The sequence below is a fragment of the Rhinoderma darwinii genome, chromosome 6 (assembly GCF_050947455.1).
Source record: "Rhinoderma darwinii isolate aRhiDar2 chromosome 6, aRhiDar2.hap1, whole genome shotgun sequence".
NCBI lineage: Eukaryota > Metazoa > Chordata > Amphibia > Anura > Rhinodermatidae > Rhinoderma > Rhinoderma darwinii.
In genome coordinates, this window is record NC_134692.1 from 136,716,539 (window position 1) to 136,724,081 (window position 7,543).

Here is a 7,543-nt window from a genome sequence, read left to right on the forward strand (position 1 = left end):
AAATCATGACAAAACTGAAGGCCCCTGGAATCAATTGTATCCGCGTCAAAAGGGCAAGGATAAAATTGACATCACTGGCAAGGCAAGGGAACCGTCTGTTCCCTTGCCCGCCATTCGTCCTTTTTTTTTAATGCAGGAACGGTCATAAGAGACCAAGTCTGCATCATCGGAGAAGAGGACGGTGCTGAAACGGGGACAGGTAAGTTTGGCACTAACTATATAGGGGTGGCGCATCTACAGGGGGGGCTGTGTGGCGATTTCTACAAGGGGGTGGTGCTATCTACAGGGGGGGCGGTCTGTTTGGCACTATCTACAAGTAGGTGTGTGTGGCACTTTCTACCAGGGGGCTGTGTGGCGCTATCTATAGTGGAGGGTGTGGCACTATTTACAGGAGGGGCTGTATCTGATGCTATCTACAGGGGCTGTGTGTGGCGCTATCGACAGGGGGGTGTTTGGCGCTATCTACAGGGGGGTGTGTGTGTCGCTATCTACAAGGGGGGTGTGGCGCTATCTCCAGGGGGGTGTGGTACTATCTTTAGGGGGGGGGTGGAGCTATCTACTAGGGGATGTGTGTGGCACTATCTACAGGGGGTGTGGCGCTATCTATAGGGCTGTATGTGGCACTATCTACAGGGGGCACTGTGTATGTGGTGCTTTACTTTACAGTGTTTGACACAATTATATTCAGGGGCACAGTGTTTGGTACTATTTTATTCAGAGGCGCAGTGCATGGTTCTATTATATTTAGGGGCACAGTGTGTGGCACCATGGCAATTTTATCTTCATTTATAGGTGTGGAAATGTTGGAAAAGTGAGGAGCCAAAGACATCTAAGTGGCAAATTCTGCAGAAATGGGTCATGTCCGGGAGAAGTCGTCATTAAGCCTTGGCCGCATTGAGAAGAACATAGGAAAAGAAAAACTACTAGAATCTGAGAAGTTGTCACCTGTGAGTCACTAGATTTATAGAGAATCTGTCACCTCTCCTGACATGTTTATTATAGGAAATCCTTGTATTCCACATAAAGTCTTTGTGCAGTCCAGGACTGATAGACAAATGTGTGTTACCATTCCCCTTGTCAGGAGGATGTGTCCCTGCACAGTGTGATACTGTCAGCGATGGTTGGAGACTGTCAGTATGTAGGGACACAGCCCTGTGACAAGGAGAATCGTAACAACCATTTGTTAATGCTTGCCCAAAAAGGTAGTGTTAACAATAGTTACAGCGCGGCAGGTGGAGAAGGGGGCCCAAGTTTGGGTAACAGCCCAGGGCCTATGGTCTACTTAATCCACCACTGGCTGCTTCAGAACCTCTTTTTGAAATTACCTTATAGTTTGAAATGACCTTATAGTTTCATAAAGTGGTTCTGCAGCAGCTGAGGTGTATATAATGATGTTCTGCAGCAGTTGAGGTGTATATAATGATGTTCTGCAGCAGTTGAGGTGTTTATTATGATTTTCTGCAGTAGTAAGGATGTGGTGCTGTATAATACACATTAAAGCTGCTGAAGAACCTCTTTTAAAAGAAAGCGGGAGCACTACATGTCAGTCAATCAGGGCTTGACGCAAGAGTAATAACTACCTGCAAAAGTGATTTGTGACAGCCTGCTTCTGCAGGGAGAGAGAAGCAGCGCCTTCGTAGTGCCGCTTATCTCTGTACAATGTTATGAATATACAATTAGATTACATTTCCATGGACGTGTATTATAATAATATGACGTTTACCCCCATAATATTATCTATAACAGTGCGAGCAGTGACTGCGGGGCTGTGGTAGGGGAGTGCAGTGCCCTACTCTCTGCTGACAATTACAGTCACGCTTTGCTGCGGGGTCACAGAACCGTGCCAGCCTCTGAACCCGTCACCGGTCTCTGCATTTCTGGACATTTGACCCTGTCAGACTTCTATACAGACAGCAAAATCCAGGGCATGCACCCAGGGGAGGCACGAGGGCGGCCCCCTAACCTGCTGGATACCACCCAGGCTTTCTGCTGAGGTGGAGGATGTGGCCTTGTTACAGACCAGAATCGCTCACTTGACCTCATCAACACTGTTGGGAGTTTCGTCCGATTCGTATGAATGTGTTTTCTATTTTTACATCTTGTGGTTTGTTGTTATAACATGTCGAGTGTTAATGTTCATTATTTGGGGAAAAAAAACAAAAACCACAAAGTAAAAAGACACCTTTCTTCCTACAATGTGTAGGGTCGCCCCATGTGAACATGCACCAGTGCAGGGGGGTACTGAATAAATAAGAATCCCTTAGTATGGGCCATCAGCTTCTGATTGGTGGGGGTCCGACTCCGGGCACCCCCACCAATCTGCTGCATGAACGAGCCGCAGACGCCATCATTGTTTACTAAGGCACAGCGCCGTACAATTGATAGTGGCTGTACCTGGTACTGCAGTTCAGTCCCAATCACGTGAATGTGACTGAGCTGATGTGAGCTGCAGTACCAGGCAAAGCCACAACTAAATGTACGGCGCTGTGTCCAGATAAACAATAAAGGGTACATGCGCTCCAGCCCGTTCAAGAGGGGTGCAGGGAGCTGGATATCCACCGATCAGATATTGATGGCCTAAGGATAGGCCATCAATATTATAGTCCAAGAAAACCCCTTTATTACACCTTTACAGATTAGTGATACAGAGTTCAAAATCCCCTGAATAGACATAAAATTCTGGTTGCCTACACCCACCACTAGAGGGAGCTTATTGCATTTTTTTTTTTATACATAGAGCTCAATATTAAATCAGTATACAGTAAGCTCCTAAGCTCCCTCTAGTGGTGGCTGTAGGAAATCAGAATTCTATCATGCAACTTTATATCTATGTAGGGGATTTGGAGCTCTGTATCAGAAAAACAAAGCTTCGACTGCTATAAAGATATAATAAGAAATTAATCAGCACAGAATTTAGGACCTATTTAGATGAAAAAAACAGAATGGTGCTCCAGAGTGGACAATTCCTTTAAGCTGTATTTGCATAAGACTGGACAAAACCCTTTACACAAAGGATATCACCAGGCATTCATTCATCCCCCATCCGTAGAATTCGTAATATCACCTTTTTTATAGGCTGACCACTAAACAAATAACCAGGGGTTCATACAATAAAATCGTAAGGGGGGCCCCTCATGTTCCCCCCTTCTGTTTGCCCTTTAGTGCTGTCTGGAACTAGTAACGCAGCTGAGCAGATGCCGTTTGGGCCACATGACCGACCACCCATTTGTTCTATTTTTACAGTATGTTAGGAAGTAGCTAAAATTACCCAGGATATTAAAAAATAAAGTAGATGAAGAAAGTCTGGATTTCGGCGGGTTCCTCACATAGCTCTGCGCGTTTCATTCCCACATTGAGTGCAGCCTGTTTTAATCAGTCCGTTCCTTTGTGTTTCTGGCGAAGGTCAAGAACTCAGCATTTCACATAGGAGAAAACAAATCCATTACTCAAGGAAAGAAAAAAAGAATAAAGTCACATACACTATTTAAACCACGTTTTTGTTCCCAGAGGAACGGACGGAAACTGCGGTCTCGCTCATTACTGCGTTTTACAAGTAAATTTACAGGTCCCACTAAATTGAGAGTGTAATAGAAGGGAGAGAGAAGGGGGAGCGTGATGAGTAGTAGTACATTATATACAACCATTCCCCTGATGAGCCAACAGAGGGCGACTGAGAGTAGGGGTGACCAAAATGGGGTAAAAATTGGCAAAACAATCACATTCAATGGACAGAAAAGGCTTTCAGTGGTCTTAAAGTGTTTATATGAGAGAAAAAAAATATCCAGAAACAGCGCCACCTATGTTCATAGGCTGTGTCTGGTATTGCAGTTCAGACCTATTTAAAGGGTCCTATTAGGGCCAGGAAGGAGAGCCGATCTGTAAGACTTCATTTTGCATTACAGAAGTTCAGTTTAGTGGGGGGAGAGGGCATTTCTGATTTTGCTATGGGCCCCTATACATGTTATTTGGCCCCTGGATATAAGTTATGTGCATAGGGATCTATGTATATAGAACCTACAAAGTTTAGGACTTGGAGATCGAGCACTATATTTAAGTAGTCATCCAAAATATGGGTCATCTGGTATACACAGAATCTCTTTTGTTAAAGCAGTTTGTGCTCCAGAGCTGCTCTTCCTGCTGTAACTGGGGATGTTGCATCCATCATCAGCCATTTTGAAATGATAGGACTCAGTCTACTGGTCACTCAGTCACTCAACTGAATACAAGTATACGCAAAGCCACAATCCAGCTGTATTATAGGGTCTGTATTATGGCCGCAACACCAGGACCTACCGCGGTTCTACTGAACCAAACGTAAATCAGTACAACCACGGGGATCTGGGTGTTGTGGTCACAATATCTAAAAAGCATCTCCTTCCTTGTCCACCTCTTCAATCCATGTCAGTAAATCTTGTGCAAGTTATTCCTTATATACCTACAGTATGCAGATTAAAACAAAGGGCAGGTACCCCTACACTGAGCTCAGAACATCCACATGACAGCCCACATGTATCCACGAGTATTAGTATTGAATATATTATTAGGAAAACATATAAATAAATTTTTTGCTTTTCCATTATCATATCCATCGCTCCACATTGAGATTGATACAGATCAATTCCAGGGGAACATGTTATGTGTAATGTGCCCACAGGATGAACAATTGCTGCTGGAAGATCAATAACGACCTATAAGCATAAGTAATAAATTATTGATGGGGTCAGGTAGTAAATGACCCTCCCGGCACCTTTTAACCACGCTAGCGCCTGTTACAGCTTATTTATTAAAACTAATACTGGCCACAAGACATTATCGGGGGGAATTTAGGGTTATTTATTACAATCTCAAGCTTTACAGTCCGCAAGTCTTATTGTAGAGCTCTTGTTTTCCACAGAGCACTAATACCCTTCACACAGTCAAAGTTATTTGATAAAATTCTGGCTGACAATATCTGACACTAGGGGGAGCTCAGTGTATGCGGCAACTTTTAAACTTTTGCAATAAGATCCTAAGTTCCCCCTAGTGGTGACTGCAGGCAACTAGAAATTTTAACTCTTTGGCTTGTGTAGGGGATTTGGAGCTTTGACCCATAATATACAGATATATTATTAAATGAATAAGCGAACATTCATGAGAAAGCAAAATCATCTGATGACAAAAGCTGAGACTGTCAGGGCATGCTGGGAGTTGTAGTTTTGCAACAGCTGGAGAGCCACAGGCTTGGGATGACTTTAAGTCAGCTTCATAAACTTGTCTATGACAACCCAATAATTCAGAATACATGATAATCCAGTAATTATAACATCCAGTAATCATAACATCCCATTGATGTCTGATTAGAAGGTTTGTCCGCTATGAACAACCCCTTTTTTCCTAGACAGATCCCCCTAAAAATCAGCTGATCACAGGGTGTCTTGCTGCTGGGACCTCCAGCGATCAGCTGTAACTTGCAGGGATACCCAGCAGCAAGTGTTCAATTTCTCTGCAGCACCACCACAGGACAAATGAAGAATTACAAAGTTCAGAACATAAGCTGCAAACAATATGAAGGCGCTTGGATATGAGAGACGTTTGACTAATCCATTAGGGGCTGAGCACATTGATGCGCTATTATATGTGGTTACTGCTTCAGATCAGGAATTTCCGAGGGACGATCACATGTCAAGTATCTGCCAGAAATAGACAAGCGTTATCACAGATTTATTTTTTATGCCGTCTATTAACAATCACCGGTTTAGTACAGACTAGATATCTAGACCCCACCTATAACATTGATTATGTCTCGGTAAATGAGGTAAGAGCAGCATGAAAACAATAGGGACTTTAATAACGGGGGAGCTGCATTTTTTTTTGTAATGTCGACCGTAACTATGACTTGATTAGTACCACTGGTACTAATATATACAGGGATGAATTGAGATGGATGACTGTCTAGTGACAGTACCCACTGCAAACCAATAAAGTGTCTCCTAAATATATATGTACTTACAGGAATTCTGTAAAGCAGGGCTTGATCAAGGTCTGAGAAAAAAATGTGTAGGAGATACCTCCCATTTTTAGGAAGGCAAGAGCAATACTGCCCAAATAATAGTACCATACTGTCCAAAAAATAATACCACCATACACTGCCGAATATCTATACCATAAAGTGCCCACATATAAACAATGTATAGTGCATACTGTACTTCATAGTGCCAAGCAACGAAAACACAAACATGCCATATAGTGCCATAGTGATTTAGAGAGAACACATAACAGTGCCACACAAGGTCTACATAATAGAGCCATACAGTGAACATATAACAGTGGCATACAGAGTCTACATAATAGAGCCATACAGTTAACATATAACAGTGCTATACAGAGTCTACATAATAGAGATATACAGTGAACATATAACAGCGCTATACAGAGTCTACATAATAGAGATGTATAGTGAACATATAACAGTGCTATACAGAGTCTACATAATAGAGCCAGACAGTGAACATATAACAGTGCTATACAGAGTCTACATAATAGACCTGTATAGTGAACATATAACAGTGCCATACAGAGTCTACATAATAGAGATGTATAGTGAACATATAACAGCGCTATAGAGTCTACATAATAGAGCCATACAGTGAACATATAACAGTGCTATACATAGTCTACATAATAGAGATGTATAGTGAACATAAAACAGTGCTATACAGAGTCTACATAATAGAGCCATACAGTGAACATATAACAGTGGCATACAGAGTCGACATAATAGAGCCATACAGTTAACATATAACAGTGCTATACAGAGTCTACATAATAGAGCCATACAGTGAACATATAACAGTGGCATACAGAGTCTACATAATAGAGCCATACAGTGAACATATAACAGCGCTATACAGAGTCTACATAATAGAGATGTATAGTGAACATATAACAGTGCTATACAGAGTCTACATAATAGAGCCAGACAGTGAACATATAACAGTGCTATACAGAGTCTACATAATAGACCTGTATAGTGAACATATAACAGTGCCATACAGAGTCTACATAATAGAGATGTATAGTGAACATATAACAGCGCTATAGAGTCTACATAATAGAGCCATACAGTGAACATATAACAGTGCTATACATAGTCTACATAATAGAGATGTATAGTGAACATAAAACAGTGCTATACAGAGTCTACATAATAGAGCCATACAGTGAACATATAACAGTGGCATACAGAGTCGACATAATAGAGCCATACAGTTAACATATAACAGTGCTATACAGAGTCTACATAATAGAGCCATACAGTGAACATATAACAGTGGCATACAGAGTCTACATAATAGAGCCATACAGTTAACATATAACAGTGCTATACAGAGTCTACATAATAGAGCCATACAGTGAACATATAACAGCGCTATACAGAGTCTACATAATAGAGATGTATAGTGAACATATAACAGTGCTATACAGAGTCTACATAATAGAGCCAGACAGTGAACATATAACAGTGCTATACAGAGTCTACATAATAGACCTGTATAGTGAACAT